The sequence below is a fragment of the Lathyrus oleraceus genome, chromosome 3, assembly GCF_024323335.1.
Source record: "Lathyrus oleraceus cultivar Zhongwan6 chromosome 3, CAAS_Psat_ZW6_1.0, whole genome shotgun sequence".
NCBI classification, from domain to species: Eukaryota; Viridiplantae; Streptophyta; class Magnoliopsida; order Fabales; family Fabaceae; genus Lathyrus; species Lathyrus oleraceus.
Genome location: NC_066581.1, coordinates 367,511,248 through 367,528,934, shown reverse-complemented (window position 1 = coordinate 367,528,934; position 17,687 = coordinate 367,511,248).

The window sequence follows — 17,687 nt, the reverse complement described above, 5'->3', positions numbered from 1 at the left end:
GTGCAACCTCGTGTGTACCATGTGGGAGATATGGTGTTGAAGAGGATCCTTCCTCCTCATAACGATTGTCGGGGCAAGTGGACACCCAATTATGAAGGTCCATTCGTGGTCAAGAAGGTTTTCTCTGGCGGAGCCTTGTTGTTGACGACCATGGATGGTGAGGATTTTCCATCCCCTGTGAATGCGGACGCAGTTAGAAAATACTTCGTATAAAGAGACCTGCTGGACGGAAAGAATAAAATAGTCAAGGCAAAAATGGGCATCCTGGAGAACCAAAAAAAATGAAAATGAAAAGGTTCGGGCAAAAATTAGGGATAAAAAGGAAAAAAACTGTACACTCGGCAGATCGAAAACCCCACAAGGGCGGCTTGGGCAAAAAGGTGTATCCCGACGGACTGAAAACCCGAAAGGGCGGTCCAGGAAAAAGAGGGAGTGAAACGAACAACTGCGTCTAGCATGGTCGTTTGTACTACGGATATGACACATGGATAATCTAAAAGCGGAGATCGGTCGGAAGCGTCTTGTTTCGGAAGGCAGAAAGCGCGGAGAGTCTTGAGGACATATGGGTTGTAACCGGGTTGGAACTTGGTGAGATCACGGGTTCACATTGCCATTAGGATAGATTTTCCTTTTGTGCGCAATTACCTCTTTTCAGGGATTGCTTCCTGTGTACTGCTCAGTTACGAGCCACCTTTTTCAATCAATAAAATGAATATTCAGTCAAATAATTTTGTTTTTGTTTACATTACCGCTTTGATTGCAAAAACATCCGTTTATTTTGATAAGAATCTTTGCATTTTGAGATGTGGGGGTCTCTTCCAATGCATGTTTAGAGGATTGAAACTTGAAATCTTATTCGGAAGGTAAAGTGACCTGGGTGTTGAAATTTTGGCACGCTTGGGGCACGTTTTATCTGACGATCTCTTTTGCAGGTGCGGTTGGTTATTTTCACTCACTTGCAGGTTGTGGTGCGAAGCGTTTCTTTTTGACAAAAGATTCCTTTGAGGTCCAATCAGGGACGAGGAATTGAAGAATAGTGTAGAGACGGCGAGAGAATTATGGCGATCCTAGAGGGTTAATCAAGAAGACTCTTCAAAGTCTGAAGAAAGTGGAAAGTTGACACTGTGGTTAGATGGTGAGTACCAGTGTTTGACGAGTTGACGGGTGTTCCGTGTCAAATATTCCGTATCTCCCTAGCGGGTTCGAGGTCGGTGTCTCCTCAGCAGCCAGGCCTGAAGGTTGTTGTTCCCCTGGCAGGGGTGTGCGTTGGTAATTTTTTCCCCAGTGAAGTCGCCAAGCAGACCGAGTTCAGTGGAGGCCATCCCCAGTGAGGGTTACTCTTTCCTCGACATCAGTGTTATCCCAAGCAGGGTTGGAGATTGGAGCGATATCGAGTTCCTCAACAGAGTTGCTCATGTCGTCCCCTGAGGGGGATACTTTTTATGCATTCATCATTTAGAGAAGCATAGCATATTGCATAACTAATTGCGTAGCATTTCCATGGTTATGGAGCATTACGCTGTAAAACTCATGCATCGGCATTGCAAGCCTAAGCTAGTCTCGAGCCGTGGTTACCGTTTGAGGGTTGGTTTAGCTGGTTGGTGAAGATGTTACTCTGAGGAGCTTGGCATCGTGATTTTGAATCAACAGTATTCCCCAGTAGTGCGATATTGGAGGAAGAGATTCCGTCGTGCGGAGATGGAAATGAAGATTGGAGAACGTTACGCGATCAGCGTGAAAATTGGGGTTCACCAGGAGAAAAGGAAGTGCGGGGCATTTTCTGGAGAACGGGGTTCAACTGGAGATGGAGATTGGAGTCGAAGATTGTATCCGGGATGAGGTCCTCAGGATTGTCTTCTGATCATGTGTCACCTTAGACTTTGGCGAGGCCAACAGAAGTCGTTATGGGTGTCTTCAAGGGAAGAAATGCACATGTTACCTTCCTTTTGTGAAGGTGTACCCTCTGGTATTTCGCCATCAGAGTGGTGGTTGGTGTTATTTCCGACATTGCCAACGGAATTATCACAAGAAAATGGAGAACGGGGTTCAAATGGAGAAAAGGAGACACAGGGTGTCTTCTGGAGAATGGGGTTCACAACGACGATCGGGAGTTATCGTCAGGCGACTGGGGTTCAAATGGAGAACGGGGTTCATTGTTTGGCAGCAAGAGTGACATGAAGTTGTCGGGGCTCAAATGCGGTGATCAGGGATCATCCGCGCGAAAGAAAAATATTTGTGTAGGGGTCCAAGAAAAAAAATCAAAGAAGTTTTTTGGGGTTCAAGAAAAGCAAAAAAAATAATAATAACAATTCTCAGCGGAGCGCAAATTGTTCGTTTGTTCTTGGTATTCAACCACTCTTCACCCTGATCATCTGAAAGCCGAGGCTGTTCATATCGACAGGTTCACAGTGGATTGAATAGGGGCAGCTGTAACACCTCAAAATTTGCCCTCCTCTTCTTGAGACTAGTTTGGGGCATTGCATTTCATGTTTTAGGGCATTAGGCATTGCATTTTGCATCCCATATGAAAATAATAAGGTCATCCTCCTAAGTCTTTTCAAAAGATGGTGAAGTTAGGTGATTCAAGCCTGAGGGGTCTGTATGAATTGATCATCAACCATCTGAGGGTATGGGCTTCAATCAGGGTTTCTTGATTCTTCAAAGGTCTTGAGCATCATCTTATCTGCAATGGCATATCACCATCATGGTTCTATCATCATCAAGGGTGTCAGAGTTCATCCTCAAGTTCCTCTGGATTAGGGTTGTGACCTCTGGTCAATCCTAATCAATGCAATTCTTCCAACTGGGGTTTCTCAAAGAGTTGAGGTATTTTATTGGGATGAGGATCACATGATTATTATAAATAGCTTACATGAGCTAGGGTTTCATTTTGAAGCAATTTCACCAAGTGGTAGAGGCTCAAGTGGATCAAGACATCTCAAGGTCATCTGAGGACCAAAAGTCAATTGTGCAGTCAACTGAGGGCTATGAGGTGGGGAAATGAGTTGAGACACCTCAATCATGTCCAAATGGGGTCTATTCATCATTCTAAACATCCATCTTGAAGATTCAAAGGTCATGGCAAAAGTTACTAAAAATGGAAAATGACCTATAATTCAAAGTTTCCAAATTTGGCAAGTTTTTGGTCCACTTTCAACTTGACTTGTCAATATCAAAGAAGTTTCAAATGGATTTTTGGTGAACATGAAAGTTGTATATCTTTGTCTCCCCTTTCCAAAAAGTCCTAATTCATGTCCATATGATGAATGGTTGAGGAGTTATGATCATTTGATAACAAAGTGTGCATGGAAATTCAAAATGGCATAACTTTTGATATAATGCTTCAAATTGGTTCATTCTTTTTGCGAAGTGCTCTCATGTTCAAGGCATCTCAAAGTGACATCATTTGACTCAATTGTGCAAAGGAATCATGGTCAAAATTCACATTATTTCACACATGTACAAAATGAAGCAAATCTTCACCATTCATTCTTGGCTTAAGATGCAAGCTAAATAATCTTCAAATCATGACCATTGGTTGCTCTTGAGTGCATTAAAGCCCTAGCATGGGGATGAGCACGTGCATTATGGCCATGGGAGCTCATTTTTCATTTTTGCAATTGGCATGATAACTCACTAATCATGATTAGTAAGAGGTTAAGATGATTATCAGTGTGATTAGCAAGGAGTATAAATAGTGAAACCCTAATCATAACTGCCATAACAACCATTTCAGATCTAGAATTCAAGAACTCTCTCAAAAATCTCTCTCTTCGAATTTGCATTTTCTCCACACAAACCTCAAAGATCATTGCATATTCTTGATCCTCATGCTTCACTGAGTAAGAATCATCTATCATTTGGTGCAATTCCTCAAGAATTCGAGCAGTCCAAGCGCATTATCATGATGATGGAATTTGGAAATTGAGGCGTATTCAAGAGGTTTCATCCATTCATTTTTGCATAAAGCTTCAAAGGAAGTTCAAAGGAGAAGATCTGGAGCAGCTGAGCTCGTGAGATCGTGATTTCAGAGAACTCCATTTCCAGGTGACTTCAATTTCACTCTCTCCTTTTGCTGATTTTATGTTATAGAATGGAAGATCTTGTTGCGTAGGTCATGGATATATATTTAGAATTGAGATTGAGTGAGTATTGAGAATTTGGTGTTGACTGAAAGTTTGGATCTAGAAACTTATTGCCTTCGATTTGCAAAACCTAGGAGGAATTAGGAAAAACTAAGGTGATATTTGGAATCAGCGTTGGAGAACGAGTGGAATGGTACCAGTTTGAGGAATTTCTGGAAATTTTTGTGGTGGCGCCGCCGTGGGAGCCACCGTGTGCTCATCGGAGAAGACGACCGGAGCGGAGCTCCGGTGTCTGTGTAATTTTAGGATTTAGCTGATGTGTGCGCCATGTGGCCTCTTGCGTGGAGGAGTGATTTGAGGAGAGTGCTTTGACCAAGGCCACGCATGCGCTGAATGATGACTGGATGTGTGACTGGATAGGTGAAACGACGCATTTCAATGGTTTAAATGTGGACCGTTGATTGCATGAGCGCGCCAGATCCTGTGGCTCATGATTTTTCTGGATTAATTTGAATATTTCATTTCCCTCCATTTTCTATTTCATTTTCCAATTATTTTAGTCATTTTGTTTAATTTATAAAAAATCCAAAAATTGTCCAATTGAGTCCCAATTTCTTTTCATAGTTTTGTATTGATGTCTACTTTTTTATGGTGTTGAATTCAAGAATTGTTGATGTCTGGATTTTTATGTGGAAATTTTTGAATCAATGTTGTGCCAAATTGACCTAGTGCATTCAATGTATTGTGAAATCCTCAATTTTGAACATTATGATCCACTCTTTTGCATACATGACATTCATACATGACATTCATACATGACATGAATTTTTGGTCACTGGTTTGGAATTTTTCTCACATGTTATCATCATTTTTGACACATAGAGGAAAATGTGACAATTTGTGTCACATTTTTGACATTGAATTGGTGCATTTTTGTTCACATAGCATTTGCAGCATCCTGGACTTGATCTTTTGCATATTGAACATTCATGGCATAAGAAACTTATACAAAAAAATCCTAAAGTCATTGCATGCATTTCTGATTTGATATGAATTTTCTAAGTTGGAAGTTCATTTTGTGCATATTTTTGGTCATTACATGGCATAGGCAAGTTGAGGCACTTGATCCTTGATTTGATGCTGGTCCATTTGAGGACATTGGAGGGAGTGTTTGAATGTGTAATGTGCAAAAGGATGAGTCCTAGATTGGTCATTTGGTTAGGTTTTGAGTCTTGTCTTTATACTAGGGTTTTGACCCAATTTTGGGGTTTGCTCTTGGTCCTTTCTTTGACTTGGTTTGGGGTTTTCTTTGTGGTGTGAGCCTTTGCCTCTTTTACCTTGGTTTGATCCCTGATTAGTGATCTTGATTCAATTCATCTCATGCCATTGTTTGTTTATGCTTTGTTGTGTTGATTGGATGTACATAGACTAACTTTGTCTTGTGTTTCAGGTTTGGATACTCATCATTAATGATTGGATTTGTTCTCACCTTGTGAGATACAAAGTGCATTTGAGTTCTGACCTATGTTTGTTTTGTAGGGTTTTACTTGATGTGGTGAGCTCATGAGCTCATTTGAGTGCTAGGGCACTTATGCATTGAATTGTGTAACTGTTAGAGGGTTTCACTGCTTGTCTTTCTGGTTTTATAACTGAAGTACTAACTGTTTAGTCTTTGTACAGGTACCTTAGTTGCTTACTTGCTTTAGCTCTTGCTTGAGCATTGGATTGTGGTTGACACACCACTCAGGTAGTTAGCTTCTTACTTCATGTAGTCTGAAGTCCTGTCACCTTTTTTGCAGGCATTTTGCTGGCAAGTCCTCCTTCAGAGGCTCTGTTTGTGTTTGTTTAAAATTGTGCCCAAAGACCTCCAAGAAGAGGCATGTGTTATATTTGATAAGACCTCCAAGAGAAGAGGCAATTGACGGATAAAAGGGATTAGTAGCCAATCCCCCGTTATTCAGTGTGTCGTTCTTTATGCTCGCACTACGTGTTGATGCTTCTGAACATGTGCCCTAGATCTTTTGTCCAGAGTCTGTCAAGTGGAAAAGGATCCCACTTTCTGGATCCCCACGCTTTCTGTGTCATGAGCTCACCCTGGCCAGGGTTAAGAGCATGAGGTCTCATCCTCATTACCATTTTGATCTGCTCACCCTGACGTTCAATGTCAGTGGTTAAGAGCCCATTTGATCACCCTTACAGTTTGGCTTGTTTGTCGAGGTTGATATGACCCCTCTTGACTAAAGCCCACCCATTGTTTGAGACTCTTGTATGGATATAGTGTGTGATGTTTGTTTACTTGTTCACTTGTTAGAGGCCTCAACTTAGGGATATTGATTGCATGACAACTATTAGGCTCGAGTCTTAGTCTCCCTATTAGTTTGTTGTTTCCCCGGTCTCTGGCTAGGAGAGTGTTTTACCCCTGGTAAGGGGAACTACGTCGCCCTGATTCTCATACCAGATGAGATACGTAGGCAGGAGGTTGAGGACAATCTCTCCGGGCACCCTTTTTTTTTCCGCGTGTGTTCACCCTTTTCTTTGTTTTCATTGTGTTCACCCTTATTCCCCATTGGTGTTTATGGTGTCGTGTCTTTGTTTCCGGCATTTGTTTGTTTTGGTGTAAGTACCTGTTTGTTTAGCGTGTGCGTGTGTGGTATGTTCATACCTTGGGGATTTCTTCTGTTATTCTTCGGGGTTCGTATTGGGGTTCATCTCGGGGTTTATTTGTGACGATTGTTACTATTTGGGGTTCATATTAGGGTTCATCTTCGGGGTTCATTTGCGATGATTGTTATTCATATTGGGGTTCATCTCGGGGTTCATTTGTGACGATTGTTACTATTTGGGGTTCATATTGGGGTTCATCTTCGGGGTTCATTTTGCGATGATTATTATTCATATTGGGGTTCACCTTCGGGGTTCATTTGTGATGATTGTTATTCACATTGGGGTTCATATTGGGGTTCATTTGTGATGATTGTTATTCATTTGGGGTTCATATTGGGGTTCATTTGTGATGATTGTTATTCATTTGGGGTTCATCTCTGGGGTTCATTTGTGGTGACTGGTTATACATATCAGGAATTATTCTGGATAGTTGATTACTTTGTTGGGGTTCGTCCTGATAACCTTTTTCTTTGGTGTTCGCTGGTTAGCGTTTGTTATTGTTGGGAGTCGGGTGTAAGTCCATGTATTGGCATTCTGTTTCCTTTTTGTTACTGTTGGGAGTCGGGTGTAAGTCCATGTATTGGCATTCTGTTTCCTTTTTGTTATTGTTGGGAGTCGGGTGTAAGTCCATGTATTGGCATTCTGTTTCCTTTTGGGTGTTTCTTTTGACGTCTCAGCGTCCCTTTTTGGTGTCTTGTTTCGGCGTGCGTTAGCCGAGCTACGAGTGCTCTGATTCTCCTCTGGATAGAGAAGATACGTAGGCATAGGACGCGATGTCTTAGCGAGCACGTCTCCCTTTCCTGAACTATGTTGACTCTGATGTTTGTTTTTGACAAACTACGTAGGCCCAGGATGCAACATCCTGCCGAGTCCACTTCCTCCGTTTTCTTTCTTTCATCCACCTGTTTATCGTTCCAGTTTGTGCAGTTTCTTTGAGCAGTTTATGAGCAACCCTTTCTTTCTCTTTGAGCTATCTTTTGAGCGTGGATCCCGTCGAGTACGGCGGACGTGAGGGGTGCTAACACCTCCCCCTTGCGTAACCGACTCCTGTACCTTGTAATCTCTGGTCGTAAGGCCGTTCCTTTCCCCTTCTTAGGTTAGTCCCGCGCTCCCTTTCCGTCATAGGATGAATAGCGTCGGTGGCGGCTCTGTATTTTCTCCGCCGGCTGTTTTTCGCGTTGCGACAATATGAAGGCCATACAAGTTTCATGATAAATTTAAATATGTCTTCTCCAAATTCTATTCTTTGAGAAATGTCAAATTCTACTTGCAAGGGCATGTTCAAGAGGAAACATTATAGGTCATTTTGGGCAATGACCATTGAACAAGCAATTTTCCTCAACTTCTAAAATCCATAACTCCCTCATGAAAGATTCAAATGGTGTAAAATTTGTGACCAAATTGAATAGGAATGAAAGAGATACAACTTTGGTGAAGTAACCATTTTCATTTGAAGCTCATAGCAAAAGTTATTCAAGGTGGAAGAAGTGGTCATTTGACTTGGTACTTAGAAAATTTTCAACCATGTTTGATTCCTCCAACTTACACCTCAAAATTCATCATGATCCAAGTTCCAAATAAAAATGTCTTCGACATCAAAGTTGTTCCCCTTCAGGTCACCTTTCAAAAGAGTCTAAGATCATTTCATTTGGACAATAATTTAGGGACTTGCGCATGGATACTTTGCATGGCTTGTTTTGGCAACTTTTGAATTCAATTTTCAATTACCATTGCATGACTTCATGATATGATCTCAACATGGTTTATGCACGAATATGGACTCAATGCAATCATCATTTTAGGCCTAATTCATGTATATGCACCCATGCACAACACATTACCATTTTTGGACAAAATTATGGAAAGGTGTGGAAAGAAACTCTCATGCTATAAATACATTGCCTTGCTACTCAGAAAATGGATCCTGCTTGCCCAAGCTTTTCACCATTGCCTCCCTAACCTTCATTAAAGAATAAACTTGAATATTTCACTTGAAATCGAGTTTCAATTCTCATTTTGTTTTGAAATTGAAACTCCAAGAATCCAAGCCTTTCATTGATCCATTTCACTTCCTGCAAGTTGTTATAGTCGAGCCAAGACAAATTGGAAGCAAGATCAAGCTCAATTGAAATTACCCGAAGGTGAATTTTCTAAAATTTCTCCTCTTCGATTCTCCCTCATTTCTCAACTATTTGGATTATTTATTGGTTGTCTAAAGTCCTACCAATATAGGAAAGAAGATTGATTTGCTTTGAGGTCAAATCGAAGCAACTCAGATCGTGTACCTCAAAATTCAAATCCTCGTATCTTTCAATATACTTGGAATTAGGAGAAATTGAGGCCAAATTCAAGCTCCTGAGCATTTTTCCTTTAAAATAATATGCTCATTTTTCATTTTCGTGAGTGTTAGTGGTGGACCAGTCCGGTGAGGTCCACTGGAGAAGATGACCGGAGCCCTAGCTCCGGTGGTGAGTTGGCTTCCTCTCATCCATCTGATCTTGGTCCAAGGATCTAATCTCAGCCTTTGGTTTGCATTACCATACTTCCCACGCGTTGACTAGAGACCATGGTGGATAGCACGCATGTGGCCATCAGATCTGCCACCTCAATTAATGAGGGATATGTGATGACCCTTGTTTTTTCTATTTTGTTTTTAATTTCTGTTTTTTCTTTTAATCCATTTATTTTATTTAACTCATAGAAATTTCATTTTTTATCCAAAAAATATGGGACTTTCACCAAAAATATTAAAATATATTCCTCTTTCATATATTGATTTAAAATAATTTTTTGGATAAATTTTAATATTTTTCATGAATTAAATATTTTGACTTGTTTTTAAATATTTTAAAATACTTCTGACTTTCCAAAAATTATGAATTTTTTTCCTAAGGTCCTGTGACCTTGTTTGACCTAGGATAAATCCCTCGGCCATTTATTTGGTGACTTGAATGGATTTGAGGTTTTGTCCATTTAAAAATGCATTTTAATTCATTTTAAAATTAATTATTAATTGAATAATTGTTTAAAAATTATGTTGAGCTATTTAATTGGTCTTGTGATGTTTGATTTTCTATTTGGCCTTGGTCATGGTTGATTTGACTTTTGTTTGACCAATACTATTGGACTTAAGGGATTGATGAAATGTACATTTCATCTCCCAAAATGAATGGATAGTATTGATTAGGTGAAATTCCTCCTATGATCAATCTAGGTTTCTATTTCCCCTCCCCCCTTCATCTTCATCCCTATTCTTCCTGAATCTCTCATTAACCAACAAAATCTCTTTATGTATAATGCTAGTTGATTCATTAATGACTTTGTGTCAGATGAATCAACATGAGCCCGACTAAGATAGGTCCCTCCCTTTTTTTAGTGTTGGTATATTTTAGGAGTTTGGTTCTTTGTACCAAATCTCTAACATGCATTAACACCTATATTTTTATTGCCCGACCTCAGATAGTTGTGACTTCTATATAAGTCCAATTACGATTGCTTAACATGGAGCTAAATTTGTCCCGCAAGACATAACATTCTAGTAAGTGAGATTGTAAGTCTCTCATTCTTCATGGCATTGTGTGAAAACTTGACCTTTTTTGCATTCATGAGAGCTAGTGGCATACTTGTTGATTTATCCAAGTTGGAGCCTTTATCATGGATGATGTCTTGGTTCATGGATTCATACTTGTGAATGAGTGGTTAAGTGTTATCCAAAGAATGACCTAAACAATTAAAACTCTTCACTAACATTTGACTAACCATTGACTAACTTTCTATTAATGTTGCTTTATTTTCAAGTCATTTACTTAGTGCAAATTAAATTTCAGTACCTTTATCATTCATTTCCATTTACATTTCATGCAACCTGTTTACGTTTCAAGTCCTTTTCACTTTTCTCATTTGAGCCACATCTTATGATTGTATATATTCTTTGCTTGTCTTTGTTTTTGTTTATGGTCTTAGGACCTTAAAACACCTAATAACAACAAAAACCTTAAAAAACATTTTGGTGGACTGTTGGACTTGATATGAACTTTTGGACTTAGGAGTAGGCAATATTCCCTATGCCAAAGGACTTGGCCAATGCCACTATAGAAGACTGAGTTATCCTTGACAGTGTATTTCATCTGATGTAAGACCTTGAGTTCCCTTGATTCATCTGGAACTTTGTCTTTGTACTTAATTGTTATACTATTATTATTGTTGATGTCTGATGATTGCTTATGAGTTGACCAAGGAATATTTTCATCTGATATACTGGAAGACATTGAAGACTGCTTGCTATTGGAGTGTTTGCTTGGATATTATGGCTATCTTTATTTGATGTCTTGTTCTTCATGTGGTTTTCTTGGATATTGCTTATGCTTGTTGCTTGCTAAAGTCCAAAGAAAAATGGGTTTCTATATGACATTCTTGTCTGTTGGATTGCATCTCATTGGTTAGATCTTTTGAACTCTTAACTTTTAATTTTTGTCTAGGATGGTCCCTTCTTCTCCTCCCACTTCTTTCATTTCAAAATCTCTTCTCCTTTTCAAAACTTCCTTTCTTTGTGTTTTTCAACTTAGACATGTTTTAATGACTAGAAACTTTGGCCTTATGCCATTGAATTTTAAAACTTTTTTCTTAAATCAAACTTGTGAATGAACTTAACCATATTGACTTTAATTTCAAAAAGACAAAAAGAACTGACAAGCCCATTCAAATCTTTGGCCTTTTGTGCCTTTCTTCGTTAAAACTTTTGTTAAAACCAATTCACCAACCTTCTTTGAAATTTTTACCACGAACTACGGGGTTTTGATCCCTCATTTTTATGTTGGTACGTAGGCATAAGACCGTCTTGTCAAACACAAAAATATAATTAATGAATTATTTTATCATCCCCCCATTCTATATTTCTACCAAACATCATTTTGACCAAAACACTTGCACACAAAAAGGGCTTCCTAGGAGTACCTAGGACACTTTGGGTGCTAACACCTTCCCTCTGTGTAACCAACCCCCTTACCTGTAATCTCTGACATTTTATTAGTTTTGATTTGAAAACTTCTTATCTTTGGGTTTTGTTCGTACTTTTCCCTTTTCCTTTGGAAACAATAAAAACATGGTGGCAACTCTGATTTTATTGACGTCTAGTTTATCCATAGCTTGATGGTCACGAATTTACCGCTACAATAATTAAGTGGCGAATCTGCTGGGGAGTAGTCCTCAGTGGGTTTAGCCTACTTTTTGTTTATGTATATATTTGTATATTTGATGTTTGTTCGTATATATTGTTGTGTGATACTCTATCTGTTGTGCTTGGTGATCTCTGAGCAGTGAGATAAGTTCTAACCCGAACTTGAGTGAAATCTAAGATAGGAGGGTGGTATAGTCATGTTGGATTTGAAGGAGTAGTCCTGAAAGAGTTGACTTGAGATCCCCCACTCAGTGGATACCTCTTTGGAGTTACTGATGTCACATGAATAAGTCGTGGATAGGCATTACTTTCTCTAATTGGGGATCCGAGAAGCTGAGGACCGTAGAACATTTAACCAAACTTGGCCTATTTAAGATGTAATACAGAGTATGTTCAAGTGTAAACTTAATAATAGTTATTATGTGATACTACACTCAAACGAGTTTCTCTTGAGAATACTATGGGTTGATGAGACAGTCATCCAAACCTAGAGTATCCGATACATGGGATCACGACTTTGGGAACTTTTTAGAACATGATCAACATGTTTTTATCCTTAGTACACTCCTTTGAGATGGTTCCTAACCCGACTCCATGCTCATGACTCGCAACAGACCCTTTGGTTCTTGGTTGATTCGATCAAGTCTTGTCAATATTAATGGAACTTCGGTGTTGATAAGGTGAAAACCATATTCCACCAAAATGGATGACTGATCTTGATGATGACTTGATCCATCCCTTGACTTTTGTTTGTGTTTGCCTTGTGTGTGATCCCTTGTGTGTGATTGTTGCATTCATGCATACATGCGCATCATGACATTCATCGCAACAATAAAATTTTCAAGGAACTAAGGTCTTATTTGCAAACAATTTTTAGACCATGGATTATGGAAGAAGGAATACTAAAAAGTACAGTTTTAGATGTTCTGATTTGAAGGAGTTAAGGAAGTTATCATACTTTGTATTAGATCCCTTGGACTTCAACAAAACATCATGGGAAGTTATTGTCTGTATTATCTACTGATGTGGTTAAAGGACTTCAGAGTGTTCTGGTTCAGTTCTATAACCCACTTTACCGGTCTTTCACTTTTCCCGACTATCAGCTTGTGCCCACGGTGGAGGAGTATGCCCATCTCTTGGGTATACCCGTATCTGACAAGGTACCTTTCAATGTATTTGAGGAGATTTAAGATCTCATGTCATAGTCGAAGCTCTTCATTTGAAGAAATCTGAGATTGAAGCTCATTTGGTGAAGAAATGAGGGATTCTAGGATTGACTTCTTAGTTTCTCATTGGTAGAGCTACTGTATTTTCTCAAGCTGGTAGCATGGATGCTTTTGAATCCATCTTTGTCTTGCTCATCTATGGTTTAACTCTGTTCTCTAGCATTGACAGTTTTATTGATATTAACGCCATTAGAGTTTTCTTGATTGGGAATCTTGTTCCGACTCTGTTGGGTGACATGTATTTCTCTTTGCATTTGAGGAATTCCAAGGGTGGTGGAACCATTGTGTGATGTGTTCCTCTTTTCTACAAATGGTTTATTTCTCACTTTCCCCAGACGTCTGCTTTCTTGGAGAACCGACAATGTGTACAGTGGTCTCAGAGGCTTATGTCTCTCACTAATGATGATATTGTTTGGTATGATTCTGCATTGGGTGGCTTGGATACTATTGACAGTTACAGTGAGTTCTCTAATGTGCCTCCCCTTGGTACACAAGGAGGAATCAATTACAACCCTACTTTGGCCCGTCGTCAACTTGGGTTCCCCTTGAGAGATAAGCCTAATAGCGTTCAGTTAGAAGGTCTATTCTATCAGGAGGGTAAAGATCCCTAACTTTTGAAGAATAGGATAGTGCATGCTTGGCACAATATGCATAGGAAAGGAAGATCCGAGCTTGGTCCATGCAACTGTGTAACTTTGGAAGCTTACACTATTTGGGTAAAGAAGAGAGCTTTGGAGCTCAAAATGTCGTATTCTTGTGAGAGACCTATGTTTGTGGTTGTGGTTGAGCCATCAACTCTCCCTAACCAAGATGTAGAGGAGTTAGAAGATGCACTTTCCATGATGAGGCAAGAGAGAGATTTGTAGGAAGAGTGGTTCCATGCTTTGAACCAAAAGCATGAGGAGTTGCAACTTGAGTCGAAAGACAAGTGTAGTGGGGTATTCGTTACCATTAGAGATATTGACTAAATCCAAGCTAAATCATACAAGTCGAGTCACCACCGCACTTCTATTTATCCAAAGGAATGGTTAGAAAGCGAACAAAAACCTAATAGTTTTAACAAAAACTAGTAAAAGAAACAGAGATCTGGGTAAGGGGGTTGGTTATGCAATGGGAAGGTGTTAGACACCTAAAATATCCTAGGTACTCCTAGGGAGCCCTTTCAAAGTTCATCTTCACCATTAAGGTCCATTTACTCCAATTTTGCATAAGGAAAGGTCCTAGAATCTAAGTCCAATTCTCCATTTCTTTGCATAGGGAAAGTCCTAGAAATTAAGTCCATTTCTTTGCATTTTGGTTCACCACAATCAAACAAAACACAAGCAAAATAATATATACACAATTATGTGCTCAAGTGAGCAAAAGGCAAATGGAATTAACATAAACATGTGCTCAAGTGAGCAAAGAGAAAAACAAATGAATAATATGTACAAGAATTGTAAATTGCATAAAAGTAAATTGCATAAAAGTAAATTGCATAAAGTAAATGGCATAAAGTAAATGTTAATTGTCAATAGTTAGTGTTAGTAGTTAGTGTGCCATAAGGCAAATTTAGCGCTATGTTAAGCAATTGTAATTGGACTTATATAGAAGTCACAACTATCTGAGACCGATCAATAATAATGTAGGCAACAAACACAAGTTAGGAGTCTTGATTAGTGAACCAAGTCCCAACGACTTGCCATTCCAAAAAAGAAAATGAGAATTGATCTTGTATTGGTTTAAGCCATTTGCATGATTTAGAAGACAACATATCCTTAATGCAAAGCCATTCACTTGATCAATTGATCAATATGAATTAGATTTGAATCAAGGAATGTTAAATCTCCCTAATCAATGCTAACTTATCAACCTTCAACTCATTGATCAAAAGAAAAGAAGAAGAAGAAGAAGAAGAAGAAGAAGGAGAAAGAGATCAGTGATGGATAAGAGATAATGGAAATGACAAAATGAAATGCATTAAATGGAATAAAATGTACCAATCCTCATATGTTGACCAATAACATTGAAAGTCAAGGTCAAACAATCAAAAACAGAAGTGAGATGAAGATTGGAAGTCAAGAAAAGAATAAAATATTTTTGGCATTTTTTAATATTAAAATAAACTTGAATTAAAAATACAATGGAAAGGTCAAACTTCAAAATCACTTCAAATCAACCTTGAAAGGTCCAAGTGATTTATCCCAAGTTCAACAAGGTCAAACAAAGTTTGACAAAAAATTTCAGCATTTTTAAAAGTCAGAAACTATTTTTTATCAATTAAAAATGAATAAAAATAACCTAATTGAACTAAAATCTCAAATAAATCTCAAATCAATTCAAAAATTGATGAGAATATTTTTCATAGATCCATCATCATCCAAAGAGGTTAGGAAAATATTTTTGAATTTTTTGAACATCAAAAACTATTTAAAATGAATTAAAAATAACCAGAAAAGAGAAAATTCACAAAAAATATCAAATGATGAAATAAAAAATATTAAAAATCAGAAATAGAAATTAGAATTTATTTGGGAAAAAATGTAATTGGTCCCATATTTTTTGGAATTAAAACGAGAGAGATATGATTTTTTTGAAATAAAAGGAAATAAACAAAATAAAAACAGAAATTCTGAAAATGCAAAAAAAACGAGAGCCCTTGGATCTGAGCTCATTAATTGAGCTGACAGATCCAAGGATCCAGAGGCACGCGCTCATGAAACACCATAGTCAACGCGTGCACACATGAAGAAATTAAAAGTCATAACAAGCAACGCTCCTAATTGCATCTGGAAATCAGATCAAACGGTCCAGATTCAAACTGGACACGATGAAGCCACCGGAAACTTCATCTTCTCCGGTGAACTTCCCAGGTTCCGGCCATGTCCAAAAAAATGCAGAAACGCAAATGGCCACCAAATGAGGCGATCTATATATCAATCGAAAGAGGAAGTGATGTACATCACTCCTATGCCATGCACTTCCACTCTAGATCCCTATGAATGGAGAAATCAGAGTTGGAAGTATGATGGTGTTCATCATGAACTTCATGTTTTTGTAAAATTGAAAGCAAAAATCAAATGCCTCTATTGAGAGGACTTCAGCCACCATTAGATCCAAGTAAAAAAGTCCATGGATGAAGAGAATCGAGGAAATTACCAATTGGAGTGCAAGCTTGAGTTCTGGTGAATTGAGCACGAAACCTTGCTTGATTTATCAAAACAGAAGTGCAATGGATCAAGGTGAAGACGTCTAGGAACTTTTAGATCAAAGAAAACAGTCGAGGAAACTGAATTCTATATCTTAAATTTTTAGAGAAAAGAGAGAGTTCCTTTGAGTGTGGTTGAGGATTCAATTCAACAGAGTTTTAGGCGCCTTCAGGTTAGTGAAATGAAGCTCATATGCAATGTATTTATAGGCAAGGCAATGCTGAATGCATGATTTCAAATTTGCATGAATGGAAAGGGCCTCCATGCATGGGCCTGTACAGGCGCATGGAGGGCCCAATTCCACTTGGTTTTGGCAGCTGATCATCATCATGTACAAATTGGACGTGCAGATGAGGTATTAATGGATCATGCATGGCAATTGAAATGATTTTCACAAAATGCACTATTACATTGAAGCCTTCGAAAATGCCATGTCAAAAATCAAAATGCAAGCTTATGAGTAATGGTTGGAAAGCTTATTGCATAAGGAACAAATGTCATGTTGGTCAAAACTTCATTTGGGCCTTGGAAATTAGTGAAATTTGAGCTTGAAGGGTGATGTGCAAAACATGTCAAGGCAAGGTTTCTAAAATTAGCCAACTTTCAAGCCCTTCTGTTTTGATGATGCAAGCTCCAAATGGAAAAACCTCCAACATCAAAGTTGTAGATCGTTTCAAGACAATCAAAATGGACTTAAATTTTGCATCATTTGGATTATCACATGTATTTTCTTTGAGATTTTGAAATTTTGTTCAACCTAACATTTGAAGTAGAAATCTTAAGATTTCCAATGCATTTGGTCTCACCTCAAAATCATAAAAAATGAGTGAGTTATGTTCTTGGGAAGTTGACCCAAAATTAGGGTTTTAGTCAAAATGACCTATAATGTATTGGAATGGCAGATGGTCTTACAAGCTTCAAATCAATTTTTGATGAACATGAAAGTTGTTCATATTATCCTTAAGAGCAGTTTTTCTTTTGTAACCATCTCCATTTGACCAACACATAAAAAGTTAGGTCTCAGTGCATTTCAAAATAGTCAGATGAATTGACTGATCAACTTCTCAAGTTCATGACTCATATCTTGATGAATTGATGATTGAGGATACTCAAATAAGTTCAAATATGCATGAAATTATGGATTAAAGAACTTCCCTTGATTGTATTTGACCATGGGCTGAGGTTGCTTCATGAGCAAGGCATTGTGATGCACAGATGAATTAGGGTTTCTCTGGGGAATAAACCTCAAACCCCTTGACTTGCTTTGATCAAAATGATGAATTGAGGTGGTAGGGAGGCATATTTGATGGATGAGAGCTTTGGGAACCATTACCATGCTTGCTTTCTC